We start from the raw sequence: 22,746 nt of genomic DNA on the forward strand, positions 1-22,746 counted from the left end.
ATACAATAATAACAAAAGCGACCCTAAATATGACAATTGAACATTAAAATAACTATAATAATAAAAACCTAAAACATGAATAATAGACATATGACCACGTATTATAATAATAATAATTCAATGAATACAAAAGGTTAAACTTTTAAGACAAAATCCAACTATAAAAATTTCACAACAATAATAATAAAATAATTAACCTATAGAACAAATACAACAAAAAAATTTACCATGAATATTAAATATTAAAATAAATATAAAAACCCTATAAAACGAAGGTACTCATTTAATATATATAATAAATACAACCTAAGCATGCCACCTGCATTTACAATGAAACCCAAACATTAGAATACATCAAAACAAAAAAATAAACCAAACAGGAAAGAAAAAGAAAAAGAAAGAAAGAAAATTAAAAAATTAAAAAATATAGGTGCACGTGTGTGCACTGATGGCATGCATGGAGAATTACCGTGGCGGTTGCCGGGACCTGAGGGGCTGCAAAGTCTGCCAGAGTTGAAGGCTGTTCTGGTGTTGGAGGTTCGGCGGTGGCTCCCGAAGACGACTGCTGTGGTGGCTGCCTGCTGGGTTTTGAAGGTGTGGTGGCTGTTACCAGCGGTTCCCTATGGGTGAAGTGAGGGTGGTCGTCGCTGAGTCGCCGGAGAGAATGGATAGAACTGGTTTGACGACGCCGGGGTGGGTGCAGAGGCTATGTTCCGCTGCTCTGAGATGTGTTGCAGGGTGAGGACGGAGAAGAGAGAGGGGGTATGCGTGAGGGAGAAGCAGCAGCACTGCTGCATGGGTTAGAGAGAAAGGAAACGAGAGAGAGAGAGAGAGAGATGGAAGAGGGGCTGTGTGTAGGAGAATGAGGGAGAGCTTAGGTTTTTTTTTTTTTTTTTGGGTGTCTCCGCCCCTGCCTTGCTGCGCTCTTGGCCCTTTTTTTTTTTTTTTGGTCTCCGGCCTCTGTGTCCCCCTTGCTGTGCAAACTTGCCTTTAAATAGGCATTTCCCCCAAAAAAAAAAAACCCTAAATATAAACTTTCCTTTTTTTTTTTGTTTTTATTTTTTTATAATAATAATAATAATAGTTATAATAATAATAATAATAATAATAATAATAATAATAATAATCATACTAGTAATACTAATAATAATAATGCTAATAATACCAATAGTAATAATAATAATAATAAAACAAAAATAATAATGATTGCAAAAATAAAAAAAACAAAAATAATAATGATAATAACTAACAAATAATAATAATAATAATAATAATACTAGCAAAATAATAGTAAAGTACTAATAACATAGGAAAATAATAATAATAATAATAATAATAATAATAATAATAATAATAATAAAGTATCAATTTTGAATAAAATAATAATAATAATAATAATAATAATAAAATAACAATAATAATAATAAGGTAATAATAAATAAAAGTAATAGTGGTAATAACAAAATAATAATAGTAAATTAATAATAACAATAATAATAATAAATAATAAAAATAATTATAAGAAAGTAATAATAAAATAACAATAATAAAAATACTAATAATAATAATAATAAAATAATAAAAGGGAACCCCTTGTTCTATTTGGTTAGGGCAAAAATAGGGTGTCTACAGTTCCTACATGCATGATATGCATTAAATATTACAGACCTTTCCTATATTACTATTACAGACTCAAATGAATAAAAATTACAACAATAAAGATCAACTAGGGTCTTCATTTTCCTCCAGGTCTCTCAGTGCCATCATTTCATATTACCAAGATAAACCTGCACATCAACTCGACAAACATTAAATACCTATGTATTTGTCATAATCAAAATAGGGTATAACCTTAGGGTCAACAATCTCCCCCTTTTTTATGATGACAAATACTTGCCTACTTCTCCCCCTTTTGGCAATAACAAAAAGGGCCTAGATAAGCATTTAAGTATATATAGGCAAATAAGAGGAAAATATTATTCATATTCAAGATATGGTTTAGGAAAATTTTGAGAAAGTTTGGCAGCATGTTGTTTGAAATTAGAGCATTTTCAAAAAACATGTCTGTATACAAATGACCTAATTGAGTAATATATTGACAATATTTCCACAACTACTTAGTCAAACAGTCTAGTATTCCCAAAACATAAAATAGAAGTATAACTTTCAGTCATTCAAAAGATTGAATAGTCATACAATGCAAAATGAATGACAAAGATAACCTAAGCAATTTAGCATACAAACAATAAAATTGGTCATTTAAATGATTTAAATGACATGAAAACAAGACTAGATCATAAATATACAAAAACCATTGCAATTGAAACATATTATAAGACCCGTGGAAGATTTGAGTTTAAAGCACATGACATATGATAGCAAATAGTTGGTTTGAGCACAGACACAGTCTAACAGGTTTGCATGCATTTACATATGAAGTTATCGAATTAGTTATGCAATTAATATATATATATATATATATATATGTATGTATGTATGTATGTATGTATGTATGTATATGTATAATAATAATAAGGCAAAAGATAAAGAGTTTAGGTTTGAAAATAGTTTTTTCCATAAATGAAAATGTATAAGTAAATATATATCCCACTTATGATATTTTCTAGTGAATATTTTACAACCATGTAAATCCTAAGAATATAGCAAATTCAAAACAGGGATCATATGGCAAAGAAACACAGAAGTTGTGGCAAATCAACATGTTTTAGATAATGATTTTCAATAAAACATTTCATTCAAACACATGCCACAATGAATTTCAATAAATATCTAAGCAAAAGAAATTTGTGAGCATAGCAAGATAGAATGTTCATTTTAGATGCTCCCCCTATCATTTGGAATCCTAGCTTAAATGCATTGAATTGCTCATACTAGTTATAGATTAATTACACTAAGTAGGCCAAGTAGTATAGGCAATCATTTTTTAATCTTTTAAACAAAAGATATACTGGATCAAAATTAATTCACTTTATTTATGCAACCAGTATAATTATCCCTATGGATTACACATGCATTAGAAAATATACATTAAGGCATGAATGAATGCTTATAACCTAGAACAATCCATATCTATTTATAGACTTTTAAACATTGGATATGATGTTCAGGGTTTTCTGAAGAGCCTTAATATTCAAGAATGTGAATTCATGCATATGAATCATTTAAGCTCTTTATCTAGGGATGGAACTGGGCTCCCTTAATTGTTCTTGATGATTATGCGAGGATGAAATTAATATTCAATTTGATTTTCACTCATCCTTTCAAAAAATATTTTAACTTTCATTTTAACGTAATCATCTTTGTAACATGGTTTTAAGTTAGGAAAATTCCTGTCGAAATTTCGGCAGCATGTCGTTTGTAAATTGGACATTTTCCAATAAAACCTGTACCTAATACGTTCAAATAATCAATTTATAACTCAGTTCAAGGTACACAAAAACCTATATCCACTACCAGCATGCATTACACATCACTGCATTTGCCATGCGGGAGGCTTTCAACACAAGCATGCAATTCAGTCGTAATCAACAATTTATGAAATATAAACTATCCATCAAAGAATGTGCATAGTAAAGAGCAGAGGATGGTTATGAGTTCAGTGCAGTGCTATAATTCATAAAGGCATATAGGCATAGATATTATAAGATAATGAGAGCATTTAATTTTTATAGTCATGAAAGAGTAATGCTCCCCCTCAATTATGTACTCTACTCATTTTATGTCATCATATGCTTTAAGTTTCTCGGCCAAGTGACTTAAGGGTATTCAATTATATAAACTTGGCATTTTGATTATAGGCTTAACGGACCAAAAAGTCACAATGAATATCTTTTATGTGAGTTAAGTCTATCTTGCCTCTTTTCTTATGAATCTCAATACGTGTGAGAGGCACAAATTGAATGGCTTTGAACTTTTAGTGACTATGCATAGGTTTCCTTTAAAATATGTTTCTTCTTCTAGATTGAGACCTAGGTGATCAACTTAGTCATTCAACTCATTTCTAAGGATATGAAGCTCTAAAGGATATGACTTAACATTTTGAGAGCTTATGAGACGGAGTAAAGAATAAATACTCTTAACTGTTAAATTTCTATTAAGTTCAGAAGAGTATTTAGGAGAGGTAGGACATTGTTCAAAATGTATTCATGCTAGCTAATATGTCCTAACAGTTAGACCAAGAGCAACTAGGAGTATATTATTATTTATGGAATAGTGCTCTTTGGAGGATGGAAAGTATCCTTTAGATATGAAAGGATACGAACCAAGGAATAGAAAAAATCTCTACCTAATGTGATCGTGGTATGGTAGAGATTTCCTATGGAGGAAATGGTGAACCAACCTTTGACAATTTTACAAATTAAGTACATAGGAATTTATTTTGGCTATGGTTCAGTGAAAGAATTAAATCCCTTAATGGATGCCACAAGTTTGATTAAGGAATGATATCTTATAACAAGCACTTATCATATTAGGAATTTATAATAACTAGTGCTTACACCTAGAGTTTAGGATTAAATGATATATAGTGTGAGATGGATTCCCCAAACCACAAGCTTGTGCAATGGACAATATGTGCTTAACTAAATATTTTCATATTTGCGTGTGAGTTAAACAATCAGAATTACATACAAGGCCTAGTTGCCTTGTCCATTTGAAAGTGGATTTCATTTTAGCAAATTGCCAATGTTTTCTCATTTTCACCAACCATTATGATATATATGCATTAAATTCAGATTGGATATATTACATGTCTTTCCACACTGATGTGATTCTCTAAAGATTCTTAGTAAAACAATATTATATAGTGAATGCATATACCAAGATTTGACATATTAAGCAAAGACCACTTCCTAGCCTTTTGGTCATCACTACTCCTAAACCTAAGAGCTAAGGATGGATTAAATGATTATATAATATTAATTTAGATCCATTTTTCCTTAGGTCCTACAAGGCTTGCTTTTTTGACCACCCATATCATCCTTTTATCCAAGCCTCTTCCATATTTACTTGACATGGCATGATTATGGGTTTGATGAACTAACCATGAACCCTTTTTGAAAAATTTATTTCTTTTAATTCTTAAGGGTTCATTATGATTATTGTTTTCATTTTTAATTTCGAGTGTTATGCTAGAATAATCATCCATTACTTCTTCTAAGCTAATAATTTTTAATATCTTCTTAATTTTTCTCTTCTCAAGAATAGTATGATAATCTTTTAATTCTCTAAATTGTATAGCTATCCTTTTGTTTTGATTTTTCAAAAAAGTTTTATGATACAACATTCTAACTAGAGACTTATGAATTTTAAATGAATCCTTTTCTAGTTGTCTATTCAATGATATGCTTTTATCATAAAACTCATTGCATGATTCAATACAAGATTTATCTCTGTTAGCCTAACAAGGCTTTCACTTCTTGCTTTGATGGTAACAAATGAAGGAAATGTTTAATATCATTGTGTGTTCAAGTAATGATGTTTTCAGGAAACTTAAAAAGTCAACACTAACAAAATTTTGAAAGATCACCAGCAAGCTCAAAGGTGTATGATTTATCATGAAGTGATAAAAAAGGGAAGCTCAAAGACAGTTGAAGATGGAATGTACTCAAAGCTAAAAGATAACCATGAAGTTTTCAAAGAACAAGAAGTGTTTATATTGTTAGGAAATTTTCATGTAAGTACTTCAAAGGTAAAAATATCATTGTGAATGAAAAGAAGCTCATTAGGGGATTGATATGAACTTTGATATTTTATTTTAAAAACCCCAAAAAATATTTTTCAAAAGCAAGAAAGCAAGGAAGTCAAATATTTTTGGAAAAGAAAAGAAAAATCAGAAAAAGACAACTTCAAGCGATCGAGGTGGAAACCTCAGGTGACTGAAGAATTTGCTGAATAAAATTAGAAAAGGCAATGTTGCTTCGGGCGCCTAACCTTGTATCTTCAGGCTCCTAAACCCACTTCAGGCGACTGAGGTTGCACCTCCGGTAACCGAAGTTCAGCAACTATCAGATTTTTCAAACTTCTTATTTTCAAATTTAATTAACTTGGGCCCTAATCTTTTTAAAAACTTGGGGGGCACTCCAAGTAAATTTGGGTGGCACGAATGAGAGTGTTTTTAAAGCCTATATATACATGGATTATGAAAATCAAACCTAACAAGCATTGAACAATCTTTCAAAAGCTCTCTCACTCAAAGCTATCTTGCTATCTGCTCTAAGCTCTGAATTGCTGCGATTTTCTTCAGAAATCTCTAAGCTTTTTACATCTTCTCTGAAGCATATGAATGGAATTCTTGATCCATATCAAGAGAAGTAAACCGGTGATATTTACATTGAGCTTCTTGTTTAATTCCTTTGGTATTTTTAAATTGAAGTATATTAGTTTTTCAATTGTACTAATCAGCTCTATGTGAGAGCATTCTTTGTACATCTATTTGATTTGTATCTTGTAGATATAGACGATTCTAGGATTGTTGGATCATTGGCTAAGTGAGAGAATATCGTTTAGGGAGGCGGGCTCTAGCCTAATTGAAGGAGTGACTGAATGAGGGTACATCGTTTGGAGAGGCAGGCTCTAGCCTACTGAAGGAGTGTGTAAACGGTGTTGTTCCACTTGGCAAAGGAATTGATTTTAGTAATCCTTTGGTGGTTTGCCAAAGGCAAGGACGTATCTTGGGTATAAGCCGAACCTCGTAAAAATCTCGATCTCACTCTCTCTTTCCCTTACTATTTATTTTCAGCAAATTTAAATTGCATGGATGATTTAATTGGTAATCATATATACTACATATATTTGGAAATCAAGTAAACTTAAAGTCTAATTTTGATTTGGTATTGCGAAAACCGAAAGGGAGTACATTGGTTAAACCATACTTTGTGGAAACCATATGGGAGGACATTACTTGGTTAACATCCCAAAGATAAATTAACTAAGAGTTTATTTGAATTCTGAATTTTGGGAAGAGTGTGAATGTTTTTTTCAAAATTACTTTGAGAAAGTTAACTCATTATTAAAGGGATTGCATTAACAATAGGGCTGCACACAAGTTGAAAAAGTTGAGAATTTCCATTAAGTTGCAACGTATATCTTGATTGAATGTTTTATAATTGATTGGTTTGGATAGTGTGGTTGATTGAAAGGTTGATTGGTTGCTTAATTATTTAAGTACTTGTGTTGTGGTTTTAGATTGAATTTTTTTTTAAATATTTATTGCGTATTTGATAAAACAACAAGAAAACAAGAATTCATTTTAAAAAATACTTAAAAAAGGATAAGGATTCTTGAAGAGAATTAAAAGAAATTTTAAAACCCAATTCACCCCCCTCTTGGGACTACATCTAAGTTTTCAATCTCTATAACTATCATATGAATCAATGCATACAGTATCATCATCAGAAACACTCGATGATTCATCATAAGATATATCACAAAATTTTTTATAAGAATCATCGCATGCATTATTAACAGAATTATCATGAAATTTAATAGATGATTAAGTATTTAACAAATCATAGCATTCAACAACAAAATCATCTATAGAGGCTGAGATAGGAACATATACCTCTCTATCTGTTAATGCAATTGCCCTATTATTTACCACTTCCTGAGTGGTGGTCTCATTCTCCTGGGACTCTCCATATTTCCGTTCGAGTTCATCCCAGATATCCTTTGCACTCTGACATGCCACAAACTCAACAAAAATATTAGAATCTAATGCAAGATATAACATGTCCATGGCATATGAACTCGCATGCATTAACCTAATATCATTTTCATCCAAGGGCATACGAATTCCATTAACAATCACCTACCAGGCCATCCAATCCATTGATTTTATAAATATGCTCATTCTAATTTTCTAGGTGGTGTAATCAACACCACAAAACAATGGAGGATTGGAAGGTGATCGTCCCTCTCTGAATGGGGATACACCAATGTGAGCCATCTCGATCTTTAGCAAAAACGTTTAAGTCAATGCTACGATACTCTGATACCAATTGTTAACTTTGGTGTATTCCCAAGAGTGGGAGTGAATTGGAATTTTAAAACTTATTACTAGGTTAAACCAGATGTTAGTAGTATTTCACAACCTAAAGTCTTTCTATGCAATTCCAAATGCGCAGATAAATATGATATGGGGAAATTTAAATCATACGCAGCATTCATTGTAACAACTCGGGATTTTTGCACAGAGTCTCGTCGACGAATACAGGGGATTCGTCGACGAGTGCAAAAAGGACCTCGTCGACAAAGCCACGTCTCGTCAACGAAAAAATACCAGGAGAGGTTTTGGGTAGCCGGAAATTCGTCGACGAGGGAGGAAGTTTGTTGACGAGGTGACGTGTCTCTTTGATGAATCTGGTCCTATAAATAGTGAAAAACTTTGATTTTTATCTAATTTCAAGGTTCCTCTCTCTCTCCTCTCTCTCTCTCTCATACGGTCTCTCTCACTTCTCTCTTCGTTTCTGGGCCTGTTTCTCACCAGATCGAAGATCTGAGGCTACCACGACGCTCCTGGAGAAGTTCTTTGCAAGTCTGGCGGAGGTGATCATTGGAAAAGTTGGTTTGGATTTCGTCCCAATCTCAGGGTAAGGCATTTTGTTCAGTATTTGTCTTTTCCTCAGTTATAAGAAATGTTGCAAGTAAGAAAATACTGATATTTTGTTCTGGGGGATTTTATTTTCAGGATGTTGAGTTAGGAACCCTGCGGGTATAGAATCAGAATTTTATAGGGGCTTTTCAAAGTTAAGGTACGGAAAATATGCTATGCTAGGAGTTTTAAGAATGTTAATAGAGATTTCATAGACATGTATATATACCAGTTTATTATACAGTTTTTACAGAATATGAGTTCAAATGCATGTGTGGCCTGAGTAGATTTTTATGTGATGAAAACTTATATAACTTTTACAGTATATCATATTATACAAAATACACAGATATAGACAGTATATTACAGCTTTATTCAGATCAGTATATTATAGTTTTATATAGATCAGTATATCACGGATATTTATCCAGAATAGTATATTATAGTTTTACTCAGATCAGTAAATATATAGCTTTATACAAAACAGTATACACAGTATTTATAGTATGTCATGTTTTCTATTTCCATAACAGACAGAGCATATAGAAAGATATACAGAGATAGCATCAAGATGCTACAGATTACAGTATTTACAATACAAAAAGATAATGTTATGGTAATTTTGGAAACATGATGAAAATAGTAAAAGAGTATATATGTATATATATACACACATAGTATCAGATCCCTGAGGAAAGTATGCAAACATATACAGTACAGACACAGAATACAGAGCACGGTACCGTTGCTAGATATAGATAGAGTGCAACCACATATCTCAGATAGTATGTGGGTACCGTCGACCGTGCTCGGAGAGTATGCAGCTCCCAAGTTCACTGGATGGAGGGGCCCGATTTGATGAGGTAGCAGCCAGTCCCAAGCTTAGGAGTGTGTGCAGTTTGGCCGGGCTGGAGTAGTGTAGAGTATAGTGACTTACCTGGAGGGCCGACTAGGTTAAGTCTCGCCTACGAGTCGCACAACCCTATCATGAGGGGTCAAATCATGACATACAGAGTCCTAGGGAAAGAACACGGTTATGTATATGTATACAGTTTTACAGCTTTTATTATATATAGTATGATGTAGCACTATGAATGATAGAAAGTTCAGATGATACAAATGTTTTAAGTTATTATACATGTGTTCTACAGAATCGCCAGATTATGCAGTTTTTGAATACTATTATTATAATTTTATGACTTAGTTGGCACACACTAGTAATAGCATATTTCCACTTATTGAGCGTTGACTCACCCCATTACTTTAACAATTTTCAGGTGAGCCAGCTAGGCGAGCAGATTAGGCTCGCAGATAAGAAGTTTACAAGATTACCCTGGTTGTAGGGTGAGTTATGACAGGGTTTTGTATTTTTGTGATAGATGATGCTGGAGGGGTTTATTTTGTATAGTTGTGGCTTGTATATACTAGATTCTGGTATTGTATAGTATATATGTAAATGGTTGTATGATTTTTGTTTCCACTGCTTAGGTATGGATGTAGATACACACACACACACACACACACACACATATATATATATATATATATATAATGGTAATAATTTTGAGGATGTTACAATTTGGTATTAGAGCCTAGATTGTTAGGCTCTGTAGACTCTAGGTGCAGTGAAAAACAATACCATAATATAGGAAAAAGATTTGAGGTTTTATTCTATGATCTGAATACAAGATTTTGTGGTAGTTTCTGTATTTTTCCTAGGGTGATGATTTCAAGAAAACCATAGTAAACTATCGATGAGTCATATGTTTGGGTTGTAGGAGTGGATTTTGGGGTTAGGAGCAGGAGGGATAGTTAATAGAGGATTTGGAGTTTTAGTTGAATAAGTTGGGTCTGTAGGAAAATAGAATTTTAAAACGGTGTTCTATGTGTTTGCAGGATGGACCCAGGAGGCAATAGCACTCACGCCAATGGGGATGATGGAGTTGGACCTTCTGGCGCAGCCGGTGGGGATTTAGATGCTGTGTTACATAGTGTGGCTCAGCAAGTTATGGCTGAGATAGCGCGGAGTTCTAGAGAGCAGGGAGGTCCATCTTTAGCTCAAGGATGTACCATAGAGAAATTTGTGAAGATGAATCTACCAGCTTTTTCTAGAGCGACCGATCCTGCAGTTGTTGAAAATTTGATGTAGGATATAGAGAAGATTCTGATAGTGCTTCACTGCACTGATGAGCAGAGGGTCTTATATGCTACATATAGGCTGGCAGGGGAGGCCGAGAGATGGTGGTCAACCACCATATTGTTGGAGGAGCAGAGGGCTATACCAGTGCCAATGACTTGGGCTCGTTTTAAGGACGTGTTCTTTTATAGATATTATCTTGCTTCGGTTAGAGATGCTCGAGTATAGGAGTTTTTAAGTCTGTCCCAGGGGTCGTTGACTGTACAACAGTACGCTGCGATATTTATTGACCTATCGCATTTCTACCCCTATATTGTCCCAGATGAAGCAAAGAAGGCTAGAATGTTTGAGAGAAACTTGAGGCATGACATTTATAGGTAGGTGGCAGTACTGAGGATCCAGGACTTCTCAAAGTTGGTTGTCAGGGCTATTATAGTATAGGAAAGTTTGCCCAGGGAGACTGAGATGCAGAGTCAAAGGAAGAGGACTGCGCCCTCGAGTTTTCGGGTGGGTCCTAGCCGAGGCCCTTGAAGAAGGGGTAGATTTGACGAAGGCCAGAGACAGATGGTAGAGCATAGTGGATCCTAAGGCGGACAACTTCCTGCCATTTGTCCTAGATGTGGACAAAGACATCCTGGTGAGTGCCAACTAGGGGAGAATGTTTATTATCGATGTGGGAGGCCCGGTCATATGGCTCGATCATGTCAGATGCCGTCGAATTATGCACAGGCTCCCAGACCATTTCGAGGTGGATATCAGGCGCCCCGCGATGGTCAACAGAGGAAAACTGCGCCAACGAGGGTCTATGCGTTGACATCGGGAGACACTGAGACGGTTGGAAACGTGGTCACAGGTACTCTTACTGCTTTACCATATAAAATGATTTTTTTTTTTTATATAGGTGCCACCCACTCTTTTATATCGGAGGGATATGTGAAGATAGCTGGAATAGAGACACAACCATTAGATATAGAATTGTCTGTGGGTACGCCGATGGGATTTGTGGTTAGATGCAAGAAGGTACTTCGGAATTTTCCAGTAAGTATTCAAGAGAGAGTGCTTTTAGCCGACCTTGTGATCCTGGACATGCAGGGATTTGATGTGATACTGGGTATGGATTGGTTAGCTATTTATTATGCTAGTATTGATTGCCATCAGAAAGAAGTAATTTTCAGACCCCCGGGTGAGCCAGAATTTAGATTTACGGGTTCATGTGTGCATGCCTCGCCACAGTTGGTATCGGCTATTCAAGTGAGGAGACTGCTACAGGATGGTTGTCAAGGGTATGTCACATACATAAAAGAATTGCCAAAATAAGTATTGAGACAAGCTGACATACCAGTAGTGAGAGAGTTTCTAGATGTATTTTCAGAAGAATAACCTAGTTTGCCACCAAATCATGAGATTAAGTTCACTATAGACTTGTTGCCAAGATCTGCACCAATATCGAAAGCACCATATTGTATGGCCCCGGTAGAGTTAAAAGAATTGAAAGAATAGTTACAGGAATTGTTGGATAAGAGTTTCATTAGACCCAGTGTGTTGCCTTGGGATGCGCCAGTTCTGTTCATGAAAAAGAAAGATGGAACCATGAGTTTGAGCATCGATTATAGGGAGATAAATAAATTGACAGTCAAGAATAAATATCCTCTTCCTAGGATCGATGATTCATGTGACCAGTTCCAGGGAACCCAGGTTTACTCTATAATTGATCTGCGGTCAGGCTACCATCAGGTGAAAGTTAAAGCAGAGGACATTACGAAGACCGCTAATTTCATCCCTATTAAAATCAGCTATTCCATGGACAGACTAGCAGAGATATATGTTCAAGAGATAGTTCGAGTTCATGGAGTACCAGTATCCATAGTCTCGGACCGAGATCCTCGGTTTACTTCACAATTCTGGAAAATTTTTCAGGAGGCTATGGGAACGCAGTTAGCTTTTAGCACTGTTTTTCATCCCCAGAAATTAGACTGAGAGAACAATTCAGACACTAGAAGATATGCTTCGTGCTTGTGTGCTTGATTTTGGAGGCAGTTAGACTTAGTTTATGTCGTTAGTTGAGTTCGCTTACAATAATAACTACCAGGCTAGCATCGACATGGCACCTTACGAGGCATTATATGGCAGAAGATGTCGTTCTCCTATTTTCTGGGATAAAGTAGGTGAAATGCGAGTTTTAGGTCCCGAGATAATACAACAAGCATCTGACAAAGTTTGATTAATTAGAGAAAGAATCAGTACAGCACAGATTTGGCAGAAAAGCTACGCAGACACTCACTGCCGAGAGTTGGAATTTGATGTGGGAGATCGAGTGTTTTTGAAGATAGCTCATCTGAAAGGAGTTACGAGGTTTGGAAAGAAGGGCAAGTTGAGCCCTAGATATATTGGCCCTTTTGAGATACTTTAGAGAATATGGTCAGTTGCCTACAGGCTAGTTTTGCCGCCAGCTTTGGTTCGAATTCATGACGTGTTTCATGTTGCCATGTTAAGAAAATACGTCCCAAACCCATCCCACATCCTTAGCTATACAGAGATAGAGCTTAAGGATTCATTGACATATGAAAAAGTACTAGTACAGATTTTGGACAGGAAGGTTCAGATTTTATGCACTAAAGAAATATAGTTAGTAAAAGTTTTATGGAAGAATCACGCTATAGAGGAAGCTTCTCGGGAGCTCGAGGAGCAGATCAGATAGAAATACCCGTAGTTGTTCCAAGAGGTATAGAGGTACTCAGGTAATGTATAATAGTTAGATAGGTTTCTTTTGTAGGTATATGTATTGATTTTAGTTAGTAGATAGTTTTTAGTTTTATATGTGTAATTTCCCATAACATAAATGTAACCACGGTATTCCTTCGCCACAAGTGAGGGCCGAAAATAAAATAAGTAGACCTTTTTCCTGTACGGAATGATGGAGTATATAGATGGAGATACAGATAGTAAATTTCGAGGACGAAATTTTATAAGGAGGGGAGAATGTAACAACCCAGGATTTTTGCACAGAGTCTCGTCGACGAATGCAGGGGATTCGTCGACGAGCGCATAAAGGACCTCGTCAACAAAGCCACGTCTCGTTGACAAGAAAATACCGAGAGAGATTTTGGGGTAGCCTGAAATTCGTCGACGAGGGTGGAAGTTCGACAACAAAATTTTTGAAGAACTCGTCGATGATCTGACCCTATAAATAGTGAAAAACTCATATTTTTATCTAATTTCAGGGTTCCTCTCTCTCTCTCTCTCTCTCTCTCTCTCTTATATGGTCTCTCTCACTTCTCTCTTCATTTTCGGGCCTGTTTCTCACTAGATCGAAGATCTGAGGCTACCACGATGCTCCTGGCGAAGTTCTTTGTAAGTCTGTCGGAGCTGATCATTGGAAAAATTGGTTTGGATTTCGTCCCAATCTCAGGGTAAGGCATTTTGTTTAGTATTTGCCTTTTCTCCAGTTATAAGAAATGTTGTACGTAAGAAAATATTGATATTTTGTTCTGGGGGATTTTATTTTTAGGATGTTGAGTTAGGAACCCTACGGATATAGAGCCAGAATTTTATAGTGGATTTTCAAAGTTAAGGTAAGGGAAATATGCTATGCTAGGAGTTTTAAGAATGTTAATAGAGATTTCATAGACATGTATATATACCAGTTTATTATACAGTTTTTGCAGAATATGAGTTCAAATGCTTGTGTGATCTGAGTAGATTTTTATGTGATGAAAACTTATATAGCTTTTACAGTATATCATACTATACAAAATACACAGATATAGACAGTATATTACAGCTTTATTCAGATCAGTATGTTATAGTTTTATATATATCAGTATATCACAGATATTTATCCAGAATAGTATATTATAGTTTTACTCAAATCAGTAAATATACAGCTTTATATAGAATAGTATACACAATGTTTATAGTATGCTATGTTTTCTATTACCATAATAGACAGAGTATATAGACAAATATACAGAGATAGCATCAAGATGCTACATATTACAGTATTTACAGTACAAAAAGATAGCATTATGGTAATTTTGGAAACATGATGAAAATAGTAAAAGAGTATATATGTGTATGTATATATATATATATATATATATATAGTATCAGATCCCTGAGGAAAGTATACAAACAGATACAGTACAGACACAGAATACAGAGCACGGTACCGTTGCTAGATATAGATAAAGTGCAACCACATATCTCAGATAGTATGTGGGTACCGTCGACCGTGCTCGAAGAGTATGCAGCTCCCTAGTTAACTAGGTGAAGGGGGCCGATTTGACGAGGTAGCAGCCAATCTCGAGCTTAGGAGTGTATACAGTTTGGCCGGGTTGGAGTAGTGTAGAGTATAGTGACTTACCTGGAGGGTCGACCAAGTTAAGTCCCGCCTACGGGCCGCACAACCCTGTCATTAGAGGTCAAATCATGACATATAGAGTCCTAGGGAGAGAACACAGTTATGTATATGTATACAATTTTACAACTTTTATTATATATAGTATGATGTAGCACTATGAATGATAGAAAGTTCAGATGATACAAATGTTTTAAGTTATTATAGATGTGTTGTACAGAATCGCCAAATTATGCAGTTTTTGAATACTATTATCATAATTTTATGACTTAGTTTCCACATACTAGTAATAGCATATTTCCACTTACTGAGCATCGACTCACCCCATTTCTTTAATATTTTTCAGGTGAGCCAGGTAGGCGAGCAAATTAGGCTCACAGATAGGAAGTTTACAAGATTACCCTGGTTGTAAGGTGAGTTATGACAAGGTTTTGTATTTTTGTGATAGATGATGATGGAGGGGTTTATTTTGTATGGTTGTGGCTTGTATATACTGGATTCTAGTATTGTATAGTATATATGTAAATGGTTGTATGATTTGTGTTTCCGCTGCTTAGGTATGGATGTAGATACACACACACACACACACACACACACACACACACATATATATATATATATATATATATATATAATAGTAAGAATTTTGAGGATGTTACATTCACACTATAAAATACACGTGCAGGAATATAAATTGCGGAAATATAAACAATGCACACCCGATATATTATCAAAGTTCAGCCAACTGTGCCTACGTCCCCGCCTTGGCTCACCACCAGCACAGGGATTTCACTAATACTCACTTAACGGGTGGAACGACACCGGTTACAACCAGGTCAAATTCACAGGGTTGACCTTAACCTTTACACACTCTCCTTGTGGGGCAGAGAAGGCCCTAACAATCCTTACTTGTTAGATCAAGCCCCCTTAGGCCATGCTTGGAATACAATCAATGAATAAAATTTGTGTACAAATAACAATGCTTCAAATACAAGCAGATTTGTACCTTTACGTACAAGCAATAATCAATGCACCTAAAACACAATAAGAACTATAAGCTCAGTGCAGATATGTGTATCTACTCTCAATATTATGTCAATATACAATCAAAGTGTGAGTGTATATGTTAGCAATCTATCTTTGAAACAATATGCATATAATAATTTCAACCACAAATATAGTTTCAAAGATTTCAATAGCTCAATCAAATATCTCAAATAAGATTTTCAAAAGCTCAAGCACAAGAGATATTTTTGAAAAATAAGCTTGTCAAAAATATTTTTCTTCATAACACAAGGCAAGCTTTTGAGTTTTGCAATAAGAATGCAAAGACTCACAAGCTTAAGAAGGTTTCCCCAAAAATGAATTTATGAACTAAATCACTGGGGAAATCCTTTGGGCTTAACTCTCAATAAAATCAACAAAGCAATCACAAGTGTGAGAGTATAAGCTAGTGTAGGATCTCTTAAGATACTTTTAGTCAAAAGGATTTGGCAATAGAATGATCAAATGGATGAGTATATAGGTTGTATATGAAGAAAGGGCTCTCAAAAATTCAGAGAGAATTTTCTTAATCTAACTCCCTAATCTTGTCTTAATTTTAGCCAATGATCTCATATATATAAACATGAGAAGAATTATGACTGTTAGGGACTCAAAGGGAATTATTAAAATTGTTTTAAAAGAGTTTAAGAAAATTAACCCTATTTTAACCCCAAATAACCTTGGTAAAAATTGTGCAACCTAAGAGGTTCGGTTGACCACTTTTGTGGTTCGGTCGATCGTGGTGCCAAGTTCGGTCGACTAGGGAAAATTTGAACTGAGAAGATGGTCGACAGTCCAAAGGCGATTTTCCAAATCCGCGTAGTTCGGTCGACCGCAGTGAGTTTGGTTGACCGAACTGATTGAACTTTGGTTGATGAGATGTTTTGAACTTAAGGGTTTGGTCAACCAAGCGGTTGGCATTTCCCATGTGGGGACTCGGTCGACCAGGACATTACCTATATGTTTATGGTCAGTCGAATGAGGGGTCAACTTGTTGACCTAATGGTGGTTCGGTCGACCAGGGCGTTGCCTGTATGTTTCTGGTCGGTTGATCGAGGGGTCGACTTGTTGATTCAGTGGGGGTTTCAGTCGACCAAAGATCTTAATGTAACTGAGTTCGGTCAACTGAACATGACATCCTTGGGCATCTCGTTCCTTTTCTCTTTAAAATGTTGTCCCCATTCATATGATGATTAACTTAATTTTAATAGGACACCCTTTTATGCATGCATAGGGGACCTAAGGCTAGTCTAGGTCTTTCTTAGGACACCGAAAAAATCCGGCGTTGGTTGACCGAAGTCTTGTCTAAGGTCATTTGATTTTCAAGTGATGTGTAGAAACCTAGAGTCATTCTAAGGCCTTTGAGCTCGTAGTTCTTATATGCATGTTATGCATTAACTATTACACACCTTTCCTATATTACTATTATAGACCCAAATGAATAAGAATTACAAAAATAAAGATCAACTAGGGTCTTCATTTTTCTCCAAGTCTCTGAGTGCTATCATATGATATTGCCAAGATAAACCTGCTTATCAACTCAACAGACATTAAATACCTGAGTATTTGTCATAATTAATATAGGGTATGACCTATAGGGTCAACAGACTGTTCATCGATGAACCTCCTCCTTCGTCGACGAACCCAAGCCTAAAATTTTTCCCTATCGATCGAGATCTCTTCGTTGATGAGACTCTAAATTTCGGCGATGAAGCACTAAAGGGCCTTCGTCGAAGAGAACATTGACTTCGTCGACAAAACCTACAAAAATCCCTTTTTACCCTTTTCTTATTTTATGGGTTTGGGTCTCTACAATCTCTCCTCCTTATAAGAATTTCATCCTCGAAATTTTCTAACTGATACCGAGCGTACTCTCACTTACAACTTAGCTTTACATAAAATTCGGCAGCGACCCACATAGCGGCTTCGATCCACATAGCGGCTTCGACCCAAGTTTATTACATACCCTCGCTTATGGCGGAGGAATACCGTGGATACAACATAAAGTCTCGTTAAATCACACTCTCATACTAACCTCTCTCTCAAATACATGAAAATAACTAGTAACCACACAACCTACCTTACCTGTCCGGAGCTAACCCTCTTCGAAGAATTGTAGGTACTTCTGGCGTATCTCAGCCTCTAACTCCCAAGAAGCCTCCTCTACTGAGTGGTTCCGCCACAGTACTTTCACTAAAGATATCTCCTTAGTACGCAACTGCTGTACTTTTTGGTCTAGAATCTGAACTAGTACCTCCTCGTATGATAATGCGTCCCTGATCTTCAGAGTTTCGTAACTGAGCACATGCAAAGGGTCTGGCACGTACTTTCTCAGCACGAATACGTGAAACATGTCATAAATTCTAGATAGTGCTAGGGGCAATGCCACTCGATAGGCAACTAGACATATCCTCTCTAGGATTTCAAATAGCCCGATGTACAGAGGGCTCAACTTCCCTTTCTTCCCAAACCTCATCACCCCTTTCATTGGGGCAATTTTCAAGAATATTTTATCCCTGATCTCAAACTCTAACTTTCGCAGTGAGTATCTGTATAACTCTTTTGCCGACTCTGAGCTACTCTAACCCTCTCTCTAATAAGCTCGACCTTTGCAGAGGTCTGCTGGATCAGTTCTGATCCCAACACCTGTCGCTCTCCTACCACATCCCAGTATAACAGAAATCGACATCGATGACCATACAATGCCTCATATGGTGCCATCTCTATACTGGCCTGGTAGCTATTATTATATGCAAACTCCACGAGCGCTAGATATCGAATCCAATTGTCCCCAAAGTCTAGTACACACACCCGCAGCATATCTTCTAAGGTCTGAATGGTCCTTTTTAATTGTCCACTATAACCCAGATGGCATTCTACCCATGCATCGCTGTAGGTAACCCTAATACAAAGTCCATCGAGATGTACTCCCATTACCACTTAGGAATGTCAAGTGGTTGTAGTGGTCCTACTGGCCTTTAGTGTTCTGCCTTAACCTATTGACATGTCAGGCATTGCTCCATAAATTTAGAAATTTCTCTCTTCATGTTACTCCACCATAATGATTCTTGCAAGTCTCTATACATCTTCCTAGATGAACAGTATAAAGAGAGCGATGAGCCTCCTCTAGAATGACTCATTTAATATCAACATCATTCGATGCACAAATCCGAGTATGGAATCTCAACATCCCATCAACACAGACATTGAAATCCGATTTTAATCCATTCTGCACTCCTTCCATGGCCTCTACCAGCTCCGTATCTTCCTTCTGAGCTGTCTTGATTCTCCCTCACAAGGTTGGCTGAACAACTAAATTGGGGATGAACGCCTATGGATCTCTGTCCACCAACTCTACTCCCAAGCTTTTTAAATCCATCACAATCTGATGTTGTAGAACAACTGCTCAAATTGACGCACTCATTGACTTCTAGCTCAAAGCTTTAGCTACAACATTAGCTTTTCCTGGGTGGTAACTAATGGTGTAGTCATAGTCTTTAATCAGCTTGAGCCATCTACATTGACTTATATTTAACTCATTATAGTTGAAGAAGTATTTAAGGCTCTTATGGTTAGTAAAGATCTCGCACTTTCCACCGTAAAGGTAGTGCCGCCAAATCTTTAGTGCAAATACCATTGTTACCAACTCTAAATCATGCGTAGGGTAGTTCTTCTCATACTCCTTGAGTTGGCGAGAAGCATAAGCGATAACTTTACCCCATTGCATCAAAACACACCCGAGTCCTTTCTAAAACGCGTCACTCTAAATCACGTAACTACCATCCCCTAATAGAATGGTCAACACTGGGGCCATGACTACACATTGCTTCAACTCCTGAAAGCTCTACTCATAATCACTAGTCCAGTTAAACCTACTGTTATTTTTCGTAAGCTGTGTCAACGAACTTGACAACCTAGAAAAACCCTCGATAAAACGGTGGCAGTACCTTGCCAGACCTAAGAAACTTCTGATCTCGTGAACATTCTTCGGTCTTGCCCAGTTTACTACTACCTCTACTTTTCCCGGGTCTACTGATAGTCCTTCTTTGGACACTACATGTACCAAAAATACAACCTACTAAAGCCAGAATTCACATTTCTTGAATTTAGCAAACAACTTATTCTCTCTAAGTACCTAAAGTACTAGCCTAAAATGAGTTTCATACTCTACAAGACTCCTTGAATAAATCAGGATGTCATCTATAAATACTACCACAAATCGATCCAAGTACTTGTGGAATACCTAGTTCATTAGGTCCACGAATGCTGCAAGCACATTCATCAAACCAAATAGTATACCCAAAAATTCATAATGGCCATACCGGATTCGAAAGGCCGTCTTTGATACATCCTTTTACTTCACCTTCAGTTGGTGATACCCAGATTGCAGATCGATCTTAGAGAAAACCTGAGTTCCCTTCAGTTGGTCAAATAGATCATCAATACATGGTAACGGGTATTTGTTCTTTATAGTTACCTTGTTTATCTCTCTGTCATCGATGTACATCCTCATCGACCCATCCTTCTTCTTCACAAACAACATCCTCGCTCCCCAGGGTGATAAGCTTGATCTAATGAAATCATTATTTAGAAGTTCCTATAGTTGCTCATTTAACTCCTTTAGTTCTATTGGAGCCATTTTATACAGCGCCTTGGAAATTGGTGTCGCCCCTGGTGCTAACTCAATAGCAAACTCCACCTCACGATCTGAAGGCAACTCTGGTAATTTCTCAGGAAAGATATCGGGAAACTCTCGTATCACTTGAATATCTGCCAACTTTAGTCCTTCCTTTGGTACCGCTTTCACACATGCAAGGTACCCCTGGTAGCCATCCAGAAGTAACTTCCTTGTCTGAACCGCTAAGAGGATCTATGGTGCAGAGTGCACACATGACCTTACAAATTTAAACTCTTCCTCCCCTGGAGGTCTAAACACTACCTCCTTATTTTGACAATCTATACTCACATAGCTGGATGTTAACCAATCCATCCCTAAGATAATATTGAATCCCCGCATCTCCAAAACAATGAGACTAGCAGGCAACCTCCTCCCCTAAATCTCCATTGGATGGTCTTTAACTACCTTACTGCATACTATGACTGACTCTGTCGGCATGACTACTCCTAACTCAACCCCCAAAAACTGGGTCTCAACTCCGCATATTTTAGCAAATCTCCATGATACAAATGAGTGGGTCACACCTGAGCCAAATAGCACAATAGAATTATATGAAAAAATTAAAATCGTACCTATCACTACACTGTCAGCGTTCTCTGCATCGCCCGAAGTCAAAGAGTACACTCGCGCCTGCATGGTGCCCCCTTGGAGACCTCCTTTGGCCATCTGACTACTTCCTCCATGCTCCAACTGTGAAGGCGCATAGTTCAATACCGTGAGACAATCCCGTATCTGGTATCCCGCACTACCACACCAATAGCAACTTGAAAAACTAGTCCTACACTCACCCGCATGTATATTATTTCATTTAGGATAGGCAGGGCGTTGAAAATTTCCCTAAGTGGCTCAAGGTCTTAACACCTGTCTATGGCCCAATGAACTACCAGGCTAGTTCTAAGAGCTCTGACCAGTGCTGGACTGATAACTCTAGGATAAAGGTCTTTTCTTCTGATTTGACTCTCTCCCCTTCCCGAATACTAGCTCCGAAAAGCTCTAGACCAGCAATGTCGCCACCTACGTGTGTATTGCCTATCTCAGCCTCCTCTCGAACATTCGAGTCTTCCTCGGTTCATTGGGAATCATATATGGAGAAAAATAGGATAGCTCCACAAATCTAGTCACATACTGCTACATGGCTATGAACCCTTGTGTCAGACGTAGAAATTCCTTAACCTTCACCTCTCTAGTGGCAATCAAAAAATATCTGCTGAAGAAGACTTTCTCTGAACCAGTTGTAGGTAAGAAATACGTACCCTGGACACTGTTCTTCTACCAGGACAGTCGATCTCCACCACCTCTTTGCCTCCCCCACCAGTTTGAAGGTGGAAAATCTAACTTTCTGTTCCTCGGTGCATTCCATCACTTCCAATAGTTCCTCCATTTCCTGAAGCCAGTCCTCCGTCGCAATCGAGTTTGGTCCACTCGAGAATGCCAATGAATTCGTCTGTGAGAACTTCTGGAACATGCAGCCCCTATCTACCGCTAGCTGACTCTGTTCCTTGGAATCCCTCCATGGCTCTCTTTTGGCCTACCGTACTTTACTACGCAGCACGACCAAAGCCTTAACATCATCACTGCCAGAGGTATCCACATGGTTGTCCCCTCCAATCACGACTCCTTTTCCCCTAAAATCCATCTTGAAGATAGGACATAAACATACTTAGAAATTCCACATTTATCATGGTTAATACAAATATAGGATGTCTAATAGTTAAAACATAAAAGTTTTCCAATTTAAAGGAACCACTTATACTTCTCAACTACAAAACTTCAAAAATATCATACCCTAATCATACGATGAAACAACGTACATACTTTCAAAACACAGTCCTTCAACCTAGAACCAAAACCGTCGATGGATTTATCATGGTTTTCCTGAAATTGTCATCCCAAGAAAAGCACATAAGACCATCGACAAA

Source organism: Malania oleifera, chromosome 12, assembly GCF_029873635.1.
Source record: "Malania oleifera isolate guangnan ecotype guangnan chromosome 12, ASM2987363v1, whole genome shotgun sequence".
Lineage (NCBI taxonomy): Eukaryota > Viridiplantae > Streptophyta > Magnoliopsida > Santalales > Ximeniaceae > Malania > Malania oleifera.